The sequence below is a fragment of the Pseudophryne corroboree genome, chromosome 6 (genome assembly GCF_028390025.1).
Source record: "Pseudophryne corroboree isolate aPseCor3 chromosome 6, aPseCor3.hap2, whole genome shotgun sequence".
Lineage (NCBI taxonomy): Eukaryota > Metazoa > Chordata > Amphibia > Anura > Myobatrachidae > Pseudophryne > Pseudophryne corroboree.
In genome coordinates, this window is record NC_086449.1 from 66,132,659 (window position 1) to 66,147,513 (window position 14,855).

Genomic DNA, 14,855 nt, shown 5'->3' on the forward strand with positions numbered 1-14,855 from the left:
AATTCCACCTCGTTACCACCTCTTGCTTCAGATGATGGCAGGGCAGGTTTAGGTGTTTTTGGTGGTGCTCCAGACTTCTGTACGCGGTGCCTGAACGCCGAAAGTGGCCCGCAATTCTTCTGGCCACCGACAGCATCTCTTGCATGCCCCTGTCATTTTTTAAATAATTCTGCACCACCAAATTCAAGGTATGTGCAAAACATGGGACGTGCTGGAATTTGCCCAGATGTAATGCAGGCACAATATTGGTGGCGTTGTCCGATGTCACAAATCCCCAGGAGAGTCCAATTGGGGTAAGCCATTCTGCGATGATCTTCCTCAGTTGCCGTAAGAGGTTTTCAGCTGTGTGCGTATTCTGGAAAGCGGTGATACAAAGCGTAGCCTGCCTAGGAACGAGTTGGCATTTGCGAGATCCTGCTACTGGTACTGCCGCTGCTGTTCTTGCATCGGGAGGCAATACATCTACCCAGTGGGCTGTCACAGTCATGTAGTCCTGAGTCTGCCCTGCTCCACTTGTCCACATGTCCGTGGTTAAGTGGACATTGAGTACAACTGCATTTTTTAGGACACTGGTGAGTCTTTTTCTGAGGTCTGTGTACATTTTCAGTATCGCCTGCCTAGAGAAATGGAACCTAGATGGTATTTGGTACCGGGGACACAGTACCTCAATCAAGTCTATAGTTGGCTCTGAAGTAACGATGGATACCGGAACCATGTTTCTCACCACCCAGGCTGCCAAGGCCTCAGTTATCCGCTTTGCAGCAGGATGACTGCTGTGATATTTCATCTTCCTCGCAAAGGACTGTTGGACAGTCAATTGCTTACTGGAAGTAGTACAAGTGGTCTTCCGACTTCCCCTCTGGGATGACCATCGACTCCCAGCAGCAACAACAGCAGCGCCAGCAGCAGTAGGCGTTACACACAAGGATGCATCAGAGGAATCCCAGGCAGGAGAGGACTCGTCAGACTTGCCAGTGACATGGCCTGCAGGACTATTGGCATTCCTGGGTAAGGAGGAAATTGACACTGAGGGAGTTGGTGGTGTGGTTTGCAGGAGCTTGGTTACAAGAGGAAGGGATTTACTGGTCAGTGGACTGCTTCCGCTGTCGCCCAAAGTTTTTGAACTTGTCACTGACTTATGATGAATGCGCTGCAGGTGACGTATAAGGGAGGATGTTCCGAGGTGGTTAACGTCCTTACCCCTACTTATTACAGCTTGACAAAGGTAACACACGGCTTGACACCTGTTGTCCACATTTGTGTTTAAATAATTCCACACCGAAGAGCTGATTTTTTTTTGTATTTTGACCAGGCATGTCAATGGCCATATTCCTCCCATGGACAACAGGTGTCTCCGCGAGTGCCTGACTTAAACAAACCACCTCACCATCAGAATCCTCCTTGTCAATTTCCTCCCCAGCGCCAGCAACACCCATATCCTCATCCTGGTGTACTTCAACACTGACATCTTCAATTTGACTATCAGGAACTGGACTGCGGGTGCTCCTTCCAGCACTTGCAGGGGCCGTGCAAATGGTGGAAGGCGCAAGCTCTTCCCGTCCAGTGTTGGGAAGGTCAGGCATTGCAACCGACACAATTGGACTCTCCTTGGGGATTTGTGATTTCGAAGAACGCACAGTTCTTTGCTGTGCTTTTGCCAGCTTAAGTCTTTTATTTTTTCTAGCGAGAGGATGAGTGCTTCCATCCTCATGTGAAGCTAAACCCACTAGCCATGAACATAGGCCAGGGCCTCAGCCGTTCCTTGCCACTCCGTGTCGTAAATGGCATATTGGCAAGTTTACGCTTCTCCTCAGATGCTTTTAATTTAGATTTTTGGGTCATTTTACTGATCTTTTGTGTTTTGGATTTTACATGCTCTGTACTATGACATTGGGCATCGGCCTTGGCAGACGACGTTGATGACATTTCATCGTCTCGGCCATGACTAGTGGCAGCAGCTTCAGCACGAGGTGGAAGTGGATCTTGATCTTTCCCTGATTTTTTAACCTCCACATTTTTGTTGTCCATATTTTAATGCGCACAACTAAAAGGCACCACAGGTATACAATGTAGATGGATGGATAGTATACTTTATGTATGACGAGTGACGACACAGAGGTAGGTACAGCAGTGGCCTACCGTACTGCTATATACAGTATAATGGACCTGGTGGACACTGTCAGCAGACTGCGTTTATAGTATAAAGAAAAAAAGACACCACAGGTATACAATGTAGATGGATGGATAGTATACTTATGGACGACGAGTGACGACACAGAGGTAGCTACAGCAGTGGCCTACCGTACTGCTATATACAGTATAATGGACCTGGTGGACACTGTCAGCAGACTGCGTTTATAGTATAAAAAAAAAGACACCACAGGAGTGTTTTTCAGGCAGACAAACGTATACTGGTGGTCACTGTCAGCAAAAGTGTGCACTGTACTCCTGCTATAGCTGCTCCCCAGTCTCCCCCACAATTAAGCAGTGTGAGCACTCAGCACAGTCAGATATATCATGCAGCCTACTAGGGCTGAGCACAGATATGGTATGGAGCGTTTTTTTCAGGCAGAGAACGGATAAAAAAAAACTAGCAAAACTCTGCACTGACTGTACTCATCCTAACAGCTGCTACCCAATCCTCCCCACAATAAGCTAAGCAGTAGCAATCAGATCAACTAACTACTAATATAAACAGAGAGGACGCCAGCCACGTCCTCTCCCTATCAATCTCAATGCACGTGTGAAAATGGCGGTGACGCGCGGCTGCTTATATAGAATCCGAATCTCGCGAGAATCAGACAGCGGGATGATGACGTTCGGGCGCGCTCGGTTTACCCTAGCCACACGGGAGAATCCGAGTATGGCTCGGACCCGTGTAAAAAGGCTGAAGTTCGGGGGGGTTCGGTTTCCTAGAAACCGAACCCGCTCATCACTATAAAATATTGTAAGGAAACTGACAAATACTGTAGTATGAAAAAGTTATTTAAAAAAATGAACGGAGCTGGGGCAAGTGGTGCAATAATTTGCATTGTATACCCAATCATTCTTAGCCAGTTAAGCTGGATACGCACTATAATACCCCTATTCCACTGGCACTAAAAACTTGGGTTATTGCTGTGATAACCCGGGAGTGGCTCAGTAGGAAAGGGTTAACACAGCTCAAGTGACTCTGGAATCCAACCCAGCTAGCTCGCAGGGTTGGTCCCGGAACGGACCCAGGTCACAGTGCAGTGTAAACGGGTAAGCCTAGTCGATGCCATTTAACTTTTCTCCAATATGACAGTTTTTCCTACCCTTTACCACAGCACCAATTTGTATAACTTCCTCTATGTGTATAAATGAGAGTTTGTGGATTTTTAATGCATTTACAGATAACAGACAATTGCACACAGTGTCAATGTAGGGCAGCTTCACCCAAGTTAATTCTGTTAAAAATTATACACTTCGCAGAACACAATAATTACAAAGATTGTACAAACGGTCAAATGAAAATATGTTACCAAATAAACAATGTTGTTGTAAAAGAACAATGCTACTTCATATTGATACCTGCTGCAAAGACAGGCCAGTCCCAACCTGCAAGTGCCACCTTTCAGGAAACCCACAAAACATTACTGCACAGAAGATATGCACTCGGAGGTAAGAAGTCACATATCCTGGTAAGTTATCAGAAGCTGGTACATTGTGAACCGATGGTCAGAGGTCACAGGTGCTAAAGATTGCCTGGAATAACAGACAATGGTATGTGGCAGCAGCTTGCTAAGGTCTACAGTGGTCCATGTACTTTGCACCCTGCTGCCAGAGCTTACAGAGGTCTGTGCAAGCTCCCACATGTCTTTATCAGTAACCAGAATAGCAGAGTATGTCTGCTGTCCCAGAGCCAGGAAGCCAATGGGAAAAAGTAGGGATAGATTGCAAGTGTCCAATTGAGGACCGTGTTTGGGAACCTGTGGCTTTGACAGTTAATATTTCACATTTATATTGTCAAATTGTGGAAAGTAGTCCTGATTTTTGCACTACACACTTTGCTCCTTAACTACATCAAAACACTAAACCTACATTTCTAGAATCTTTCTTCAAACTAAAAGTAGATTAAGACTGAAGGCCTGTACACACTAGTCGATATAGTAAAGGATGTTGCTCATTTTGACCCATCCTGAGCGATATCTTTTACTATATTTCCCAGTGTGTATACAGAAAATGATGAATGATGAGCGGTCCTGCGCCTCATTATCAAGGCTCGCTGTCGCATGGCCAGGCAGCTTAATTTGGACTCATCGCCAAATTTGCATGCAAGGCCTGGCCACGGCATAACTTTACTATGCGATATTGCTAGCAATATCGCATAGTGTGTATGTCCACTCGGATGGCCTGGGCCAGGAGCGGGACACACTAGACGATGTCGCTCATGGAGCACATTGCCTAGAGTGTACACACTTTAAGATTAAATGTACACTGTGCGATGCAGGCTAGATAGATTTGGTTGGGCGTGTTCAAACTGAAATCTAAATTGCAGTGTAGAAATGAAGCAGCCAGTATTTACCCTGCACAGAAACAATATAACCCACCCAAATCTAACTCACTCTGCACATGTTACATCTGCCCCATCTACAGTGCACATGGTTTTGCCCAAATACTAACATTTTTGCTTTGGTAAAAAACTTGAATAACCCCCTTATATGGATTTTAGGAGTAGCAGCAACAATTTCTGGAACAATCCAACAGAAGAAACCCTTCAATGTATTTCATCCATCAACGTTAGTAGGACTTCATCAGAGGGACCTCCTGGCATAACAATGTGTCCAAATATAAAATCATTGAATTGTGGTAAATATTGCAGACAGGACATGATGTGGGTTTAATTGTTCCACAAATGATAATTCTTTATCCCCAGATGGCCCTTCCCTGCCTTTTCTTGTGCCTGTGTGGCAGCCTAAGTAAGACATTTCCTATGAGTAAGGCAAGTAACACAGACATGTAAAGTGTAATCATTGCTGAAATTAGTAACATTTTAAAAGGGCAAACCCAACAACAACATGCACACAATTCTGAAGCAAGTATGTAATTGCTCATGGTGTATTTCCTAGCATGCCGATGGGTACAGTAACTTTACTGTGTTGTGGCCTCATGCCATATGTGTCCATTATTTAGTAGAGATGTGCAGCAGGCACTTTCCATGTTTTGTGTTTTGGTTTTGGATCTGGATCCCTGCTTGTGTTTTGCCAAAATCACCCTTTCGGGTTTTGGTTTTGGATCTGGATGATTTTTCAAAGCAAGTAAAAACAGCTAAAATACCAGAATTTCGGGGTAATGTTGATCCTACAGTATTATTAACCTCAATAACATTAATTTCCACTCATTTCCAGTTTATTCTGAACACCTCACAAAATTGTTTTTAGGCATAAAGGATGCACCAAGGTCGCTGGATGACTAAGCTCAGCGACACAAGTGTGTGGCACAAACACCTGGCCCATCTAGGAGTGGCACTGCAGTGGCAGACAGGATGGCAGTTTTAAAAACTAGGCCCTAAACAGCACATAATGCAAAGAAGAAAAGATGTGCACCGAGGTCGCTGGATGACTAAGCTAAGCGACACAAGTGTGCAGCACAAACACCTGGCCCATCTGGAGTGGCACTGCAGTGGCAGACAGGATGTCAGTTTTAAAAACTAGGCCCCAAACAGCACATAAAGCAAAGAAAAAAAAGAGGTGCACCAAGGTAGCTGGATGGCTAAGCTAAGCTACACAAGTGTACGGCACAAACACCTGGCCCATCTGGAGTGGCACTGCAGTGGCAGACAGGATGGCCCTTTTAAAAACTAGGTCCCAAGCAGTACATAATGCAAAGGAAAAAACAGGTGCAATATGGAATTGTCCTTGGGATCCCACCTGCAGTGACATCCTCAATCTCAATATCAGCAACTGGACTAGTGGTGCTCATCCCAGCACTTGCAGAAGGTGTACAAATGGTGGTAGGAGCCTCCTCTTCCCATACAGCCTAGACATGGCAACCGCGGAGACACTTGGACTCTACTTGAGGATTTGTGATATATATGAATGCACAGTTGTTTTTTCCTGTGCTTTAACAAGCTTAATTTTTTACATTTTTTGAGAGGGAGGAGTGTTTCCATTCTCATGAGAAGCTTAGCCACTAGTTATGAACATAGTTGGCCTATGTTCATAACTAGTGGCTAAGCTTCTCATGAGAATGGAAACACTCCTCCCTCTCAAAAAATGTAAAAAATGGCAAGGAAAGGCCATAGCCTTTCCTTGCCACTTTGTGTAGTGAATGGCATATTGCCAATTTGACGTTTCTCATCAGATAATTTCTTTTTTTTCTGATTATTAATTTTTACTTCTTGGATTTTACACGCCCTCTATGACATTGGGCATCGGCCTTAAAAGACAATGTTGATGGAATCGCATCGTCAATGTCATGACTGGTGGCAGCATCAGCTTCAAAACTAGTACTAGGAACTGGTAGTGGTTCCTGATCTTTCACTATTTTTTCCTCCAAATTGTTGTTCTCCATTTCACAGGACAGCACCACTTTATTATTACAGCACACAGTCAAGTTCCCCTTTATTTTCACAGCACCCCTGAATTTTTACAACATACAGGGCCGTGTAATGTTATTAAGACATCAGCACCCCTATATTTGACAGCATACAGGAGCCGTGTGCTTTTAATTTGTAAGACCTGAACTTGTCTCCGCCAGTCCGCATTATAAGGGTCCTAATATACATTTTTTTGTTGTTGCTGTTACAAATTGTTTTACAGAAGAATTATTTTCTTTTTGAGAGCTCATACTATTTGCATTTGAGGGGGACAGTGATGGGGTCAAATGTGGTCCCATCGTATGTGAACCTCTTCATGCATATGTATGATAAGCAACATATGGCACATTCTTTTTTTCCAAATTTATATATTTTTATATAAGATATATAGATGATCTCTTTCTGGGTTGGAAAGGCGGAGCTAACCATCTAACTGAGTTTACTGATGTCTTTAATCCACTCAATACTACCATCAGGTTCATTCTTTCCTTTAGTGAGGCTACTATCAATTATTTAGACGTATATGTGTATTCCTAAGAGCAGGTACCCTGTTTACTAAAATCTTCAGGAAAGAAACGGATAAGAATACCATACATATGGAGGACAGCTTTCATCCTGAACCCCTGAAACGTGGTTTACCATTATGCCAATTATTAAGAGTTGTGCAAAATACCTTGGATGTAGATGTTATGCACACCAGTGCCTGCAGAAAAGTACTGGTGTCAGAACTGTTATGCACTCCAGTGTCTGCAGGAATGTACTGGTGTTTGAACTGTTATGCAAAACAGATGGACTCACAGACAAACTGGGGGATATGACATAATGTACACAGAAGGTGATAGGGTAACAAAATACACACAAAGTGAACAGAGAAGCCCAGAGGCTAAGGAACTGGGTATCTCCCTTGTATTAGAAATGCTCAGATGGAAAAGCAAGATGTTGTGTTTTAATACGTAGAGAACCCGAAATGCTGTTGCTAAGGGCAACAGCAAAACCCTAAAGGGTTACCAACGGGTGTGGCAGTAAACTCCTTGGTCAGAGATGGAATGATAGACACAAGGAGAATCTCCACAATCCTAATTCTCACTTGCAGTGCACAGGTTTTAGCTTACTGCCACTAAACTGACCCCTGACACCTAGCACAGTGAGACAGGATTAGACAGGCAAGTCTTAGAATACAGCCGCAAACTTGCTAAGTTCACAGAGTAGTAACAGAACCCCAGCAAGCTAAACGACTGACTCCAGTCTTACTGCTAGGTCTGGATTGGCAGAGTGTAATACCAAATCCCCAGGCCTATTTGCAGTAAGCAACAAACAAATACAAAGCTACACAGTACTGGCTAACTTTCATGAACTGACTAACCAACAAAGATTCAGCAGCATATGCTTACCCTGAAAAGAGGCCTTATAAAGCAGGTGCTGTCCACGCCCCACTCAGACCTCACAGACTGTGAGCACAAAAACCAGCACCGGATCCCCTGCCGTGCACAGAGCCTATAACCACTGCACAGCAAAAGACCCGAACCGGAGTATCAGCTGCGCTCAGGTTACTCCACTAGCACTTGTCTCCCGGTTGCCATGACGACATGGCAGCACAGGGCAGGAGACCCTAACAGTACCCCCCCTCTGACGAGGGGTCAAAGAACCCCTACCACCGGGTTTATCGGGGAACTGCGAGAAGAAAGAGCGTATCAGTCTGGGGGCATGAAGATCACAACTGCGCACCCACGACCGCTCCTCCGGGCCATACCCCTTCCAGTGCACCAAAAATGACAGCCGACCCCGAACCACCTTGGAGTCAAGAATCCTTTCAACAACAAACTCCCTCTGGCCACGTATCAGAAGAGGGGAAGGTCTTCCACTGGAAGAAGGATTACTAATCGCCCGTTTTAAAAGGGAACAATGAAATGTTTTATTGATACCCAAAGAACGGGGCAGATCTAACTGAAATGCCACCGGATTGATAACCCTGGTGATCTTATAAGGGCCGATGAACCGGGGCCCTAACTTATGAGATGGCTGTCTCAACTTCAAATTCTTGGTAGACAACCAGACGAAGACTCCTAATTTGAAGCTGCAGGGTCTTTTCCGCTTATCAAAAACCCTTTTGGTCACTAATGACACAGACACAAGGGCTTTCTTCACTTTTCGCCAAATACCTCTAAGGACCGAAACCACAGAGGAACCACCAGGCGTGGAGTCCAGGGGGTCAAAAGAATTGGCCTTAGGATGATGCCCATACACACAAAGGAAGGGAGAGATCCCTGTAGCAGAGTGAGCCGCGTTGTTATAGGCAAACTCCGCCATGGACAGATGAGCAACCCAGTCAGTCTGACACTTGGAGACATAACACCTGAGGAACTGCTCCAAGGACTGGTTCACCCTTTCAGTCTGCCCATTAGACTGCGGATGGTAGCCTGACGACAAGCTGACAGAAATCTGGAGATCGGAACAAAATGCCCTCCAGAATTTGGCCACAAACTGGGATCCGCGGTCAGAGACCACATCAAGTGGCAACCCGTGGAGACGCACAACATGCAGCATAAATAATTCAGACAGGCGTCTGGCTGATGGCAGCCCAACCAGTGGAACGAAGTGCGCCATCTTCGAAAACCTGTCAACGACAACCCAGATGGCTGTCATCCCCGAGGATTTGGGCAAGTCCACCACAAAATCCATTGAAATGTGGGTCCAAGGCTTAGATGGGATAGAGAGTGGATGTAATGGGCCAACAGGAACCCCTCTAGGAGTCTTATTTCGGGCACAGATGTCACATGCCCGAACCCACTGATCCACATCCTTAGCCACCGAGGGCCACCACACCGCCCTAGATAGCAACTCCCGAGTTCTGGCAATACCCGGGTGACCTGCCGACTTCTTGGCATGGAATTCCAGGAACACTCGCTAGGAGGCACAAACAAAAGACCTACCGGAAGGTCTGGAGGAGCCTGCTCCTGTGCTCTAAGGACTAATGATAAGAGGTCCTGGGTAATGCCCACTTTAATACATGATGGGGAAACAATGGGCAACGGCTCCTCGGTGGTCTCCTGGATTGGAGCAAAACTCCGCGAGAGCGCATCAGCCTTGATGTTTTTTGACCCAGGGCGATATGTTATCAAAAAATTAAAGCGAGCAAAAAACAAAGCCCATCGTGCCTGCCTGGCATTGAGACGCTTCGCTGACTCTAAATATGCCAGATTCTTATGGTCAGTGAGAATTGAGACCACAAACTTAGCCCCCTCAAGCCAGTGTCTCCACTCCTCGAGTGCATCCTTAATAGCCAACAATTCCCGGTTACCCACGTCATAATTCATCTCGGCAGGCGAAAATTTACGGGAAAAGTAAGCACAGGGATGAAGGCGATTATCAGACACTCCCATCTGAGAAAGCACTGCCCCAATACCCATCTCAGAGGCATCCACCTCCACCACAAAAGGACGCTCTGGATCTGGGTGTCGCAGCACCTTGGCCGAAACAAATGCCCTTTTGAGACGGGCAAAAGCCGCTTTAGCCTCACAAGACCAGTGAGCAACATCCGCCCCTTTCTTAGTGAGTGCCACCAAGGGCGCTACTATAGACGAAAATCCAGCGATAAATCGTCTATAAAAATTCGCAAAGCCCAGGAAATGCTGAAGCGCCTTCAAACTAGTGGGCTGCACCCAATCCAGGACTGCCTGTACCTTGGAACCCTCCATTTGGAAACCTTCTGAGGAGATAATATATCCTAGAAATGCGATTTGCTGAACTTCAAATTCGCACTTCTCCAGCTTCGCCCCAAGCCGGTGGTCTCTGAGTTTCTGGAGGACTAAGCGTACATGCTTCCGATGTTCCTCCAGGGAATGGGAGAAGATTAGGATGTCATCTAAGTATACAACTAAGAATCTATCCAAATATTCCCTGAGCACATCATTCATGAAATCCTGGAAGACTGCCGGGGCATTACAGAGCCCAAAAGGCATCACCAAATATTCATAATGCCCTGAGTGGGTATTAAAGGCAGTCTTCCATTCATCCCCCTCTCTTATTCGGATTAGATTGTACGCACCGCGTAGGTCAATCTTTGAAAAAATGGTGGCAGTACGAAGCTGGTCAAACAAGACCGAAATGAGAGGCAGTGGGTATGAGTTTTTAATCGTGATACGGTTCAATTCCCTGAAGTCAATGCAGGGTCGCAACGAACCGTCCTTTTTACCCACGAAGAAGAACCCCGACCCAACTGGAGACTGTGAAGGTCTGATAAATCCCTTAGCCAAGTTCTCCTGAATGTACTCTGCCATAGCCTGAGTCTCAGGACGTGACAGGGAGTACAACCTGCTCTTGGGAAGCTTAGCATTTGGCAACAAATCAATGGCACAGTCATAGGGGCGATGGGGAGGTAGTACCTCTGCAACTTTTTTGGAGAACACGTCCGCAAAATCTGCATAACACCCTGGCAATCCTGGCAAACTTAGCTGCGAGAGCCTGACTGGAAGGCTCAAGCAACTCCTGAAACAATCAGTACCCCAACTAAGAATCTCCCCAGAGACCCAGTCAAATTGAGGATTGTGGGCCCTTAACCAGGGTAACCCCAACACCAATGGGGCAAAAGTACAAACAGTCACATAAAAGGACAATTTTTCAGAGTGTGTGGCTCCAATAAACAAAGAAATCTGGCTAGTGCAAGAGGTAATTTTACCTTGGGATAATGGTTCCCCGTTTAACCCACAAATCTCAATTTCCGATGCCAAGGGTACTAAGGGAACAGAGTGTTTCAGGGCAAATTGGCGGTCCATAAAAACCCCGTCGGCCCCACTGTCCACAAAGGCCTCAGTCTTGACAGTTTGACCGAGGATCTTCAAGGTCACCGGAATGATAAAAGTCTTCTTGGGAAATTCTGACTTCTGGCCTGACAGGATATTTCCCATCACCCTCAGGCCCTGAAGTTTTCCGGCTTTTCTGGGCATGATACTACCACATGACCTTTATTCCCACAGTACAAACACAACCCCTGCTGTCTCCTCCGCGTCTTCTCACGCGAGGAGAGGCGGGTAGCCCCAATCTGCATAGGCTCCTCAGAAAATTCCTCAGAGTCAGAGGTTCCCTTGGGAAGAAAGGAAATCTCAGTCTCCCTTTCAAGCCTACGCTCTCTCAGCCGTCTATCCACCCGGATGGATAACTGCATGAGCTGATCCAAGCTATCAGGCAAGGGATATTGTACCAGTTGGTCCTTTATCTGGTTAGAAAGACCTCTTCGGTACTGGTGTCTCAGGGCTGGGTCATTCCACTGGGTATCATGGGCCAACCTCCGAAACTCCGTACAGTAAACCTCAACTGGCCTTCGCCCTTGCTTAAGGATCGAAATCTGAGCCTCGGCTGAGGCCGTCTTGTCAGGGTCATCATACAACATGCCCAGTGCCGTAAAAAAAGCATCAACACTTTTAAGCGACGGACAGTCAGACTGCAACCCATATGCCCAGACCTGTGGGTCTCCTTGTAGCAAGGAAATCACTATGCCCACCCGCTGAATCTCCGACCCAGAAGACTGAGGCCTAAGCCGGAAGTATAGCTTGCAGCTCTCCTTGAAACAAAAGAACTGCGAGCGATCTCCAGAAAAACGATCCGGGAGATTTACTTTCGGCTCCTTAACCCCTGCAGGTGCTGCTGCTGCGGGAGCTCCGCCAGCAGCCTGGGAGGTGTGCATTTTAATGGACAAATCATTAAATTGTCGAGTCAGGACCTGCACCTGATCGACCACCTGTTGCAACGTATTTTGAGGGGTATGCTCCATATTCCCACAAAATTTCAACAGGAGTATTAGGCTGCTGAATATGTTATGCACACCAGTGCCTGCAGAAAAGTACTGGTGTCAGAACTGTTATGCACTCCAGTGTCTGCAGGAATGTACTGGTGTTTGAACTGTTATGCAAAACAGATGGACTCACAGACAAACTGGGGGATATGACATAATGTACACAGAAGGTGATAGGGTAACAAAATACACACAAAGTGAACAGAGAAGCCCAGAGGCTAAGGAACTGGGTATCTCCCTTGTATGAGAACTGCTCAGATGGAAAAGCAAGATGTTGTGTTTTAATACGTAGAGAACCCGAAATGCTGTTGCTAAGGGCAACAGCAAAACCCTAAAGGGTTACCAACGGGTGTGGCAGTAAACTCCTTGGTCAGAGATGGAATGATAGACACAAGGAGAATCTCCACAATCCTAATTCTCACTTGCAGTGCACAGGTTTTAGCTTACTGCCACTAAACTGACCCCTGACACCTAGCACAGTGAGACAGGATTAGACAGGCAAGTCTTAGAATACAGCCGCAAACTTGCTAAGTTCACAGAGTAGTAACAGAACCCCAGCAAGCTAAACGACTGACTCCAGTCTTACTGCTAGGTCTGGATTGGCAGAGTGTAATACCAAATCCCCAGGCCTATTTGCAGTAAGCAACAAACAAATACAAAGCTACACAGTACTGGCTAACTTTCATGAACTGACTAACCAACAAAGATTCAGCAGCATATGCTTACCCTGAAAAGAGGCCTTATAAAGCAGGTGCTGTCCACGCCCCACTCAGACCTCACAGACTGTGAGCACAAAAACCAGCACCGGATCCCCTGCCGTGCACAGAGCCTATAACCACTGCACAGCAAAAGACCCGAACCGGAGTATCAGCTGCGCTCAGGTTACTCCACTAGCACTTGTCTCCCGGTTGCCATGACGACGTGGCAGCACAGGGCAGGAGACCCTAACAGTAGAAGAGCTACCACATGCATTGCAAGAAATGAGGGAAAGATTTATAGAGAGAGGATATGCGGAAAATGAGATTCAAGATGCTATCACCCACTGTCTTAATCGGCCATGGGACCAGACTCTTCAGACTCATGAGCAAGACACCAAGAATGACAGGATGATGTTCTCTACCACTTACTCTCTTTCCTCTAAACACATTCGTAAAAAAAATTTTAAGCACTGGCATATAGTACAGTCGGATGATATTGTTGGACCTTATTGCGAAGAAAATCCGATGTTCTGTTACAAGAGGAGTCAGAAAATTAAGGATATTGTGGCCAAATTAGACACCGGCCCATTAAGAATACTCCAATCAAATAAATCCAAAAAGCACTTATGTTACGTTCATCAGGAAGGGGGGTGCGTGCGTTCCAGTTGGAATGCATGAGCAGTTTTAATCTATTTAAGCTGTTTTAATAAATGTATTGAATTTGTGATGGCACATAGTGATTTTTAGCATATATATCAGCAAGTGCAAGTGCCTTGTTATGAAAATATATACAAATATGGATTAATTAAGGTCTGATCAGTCTGGACCAATGATACCACTTCTTTGGGTTTAAATACCCAGGAAGTACTCAGTCCACCACACATCTTGAAAAAGGCTCTAAGGAGTAGAAACGCATCGGTGGTATCTAGGACAGACTGATTGCAGACCAACTACATGAACGAAGGTGCCTGGCCAGCAGTAAAAGGGTGCTGAAAATCTCAGAAGGTACCTGATTAACTTAACACAAGTGCTTTTGGGTGGGCATCTTATGACATCCCATGTATTTTGGTACGCACACCTTGACCTAGAATTGTGGTGGATGTGCTTTTTGGATTTATTTGATTGGAGCTGTTTTACTGTATTACTATTTGAATAAACTGTACTTCACTACTATCCCCAATATTTGTTCTGTTTGAAGGATATGGACACGGGGAGATAATATTTTGGAGAAGAACCATATTTGATTTAAAGACTGTAAGAAAGTTAGAAGATTTCTTGTGGTGAGACATCCTGAGTTATTCCAGAAGGGGCGCGCATCTGGAAATTGTGAACTTTTATTGTGGACTTTCTTGGAGTGGAGATGACCATTCCAGCAGGCACTGCAGCCCTATTGATTTAGAGCACGGGTTTAAGATTTAATTGTTTTTTTGTATCCATTAAGAATACTACTTGGTTGCAACCCAAGAATGGAGTACATAAGTGTCATGGGTGTGTAAATTGCCAATTTTTGTGTTTGGGAAACAAGTTTGTGGATCCAGTGAAAGGAGATGGTTATGACATTAAATATCATCTGGACTGTGACAGTCGGTATGTGATATATGTGATAATATGTCCTTGCCATAAAGTCTATGTGGGGAAGATGATTCGTTCACTCAAGGAAGAGATATCTATACATTGCTCATCATTCAAAAAAGCTATGTTTAACCACTTAACTGGCATGGTCAGATTTCATGCAACTGCGCCGTCCCCCCGTTTTTGATGAGGAGATCCGTTCTGCAGATGTGCATAATATAATGTTTAAATATTGTAA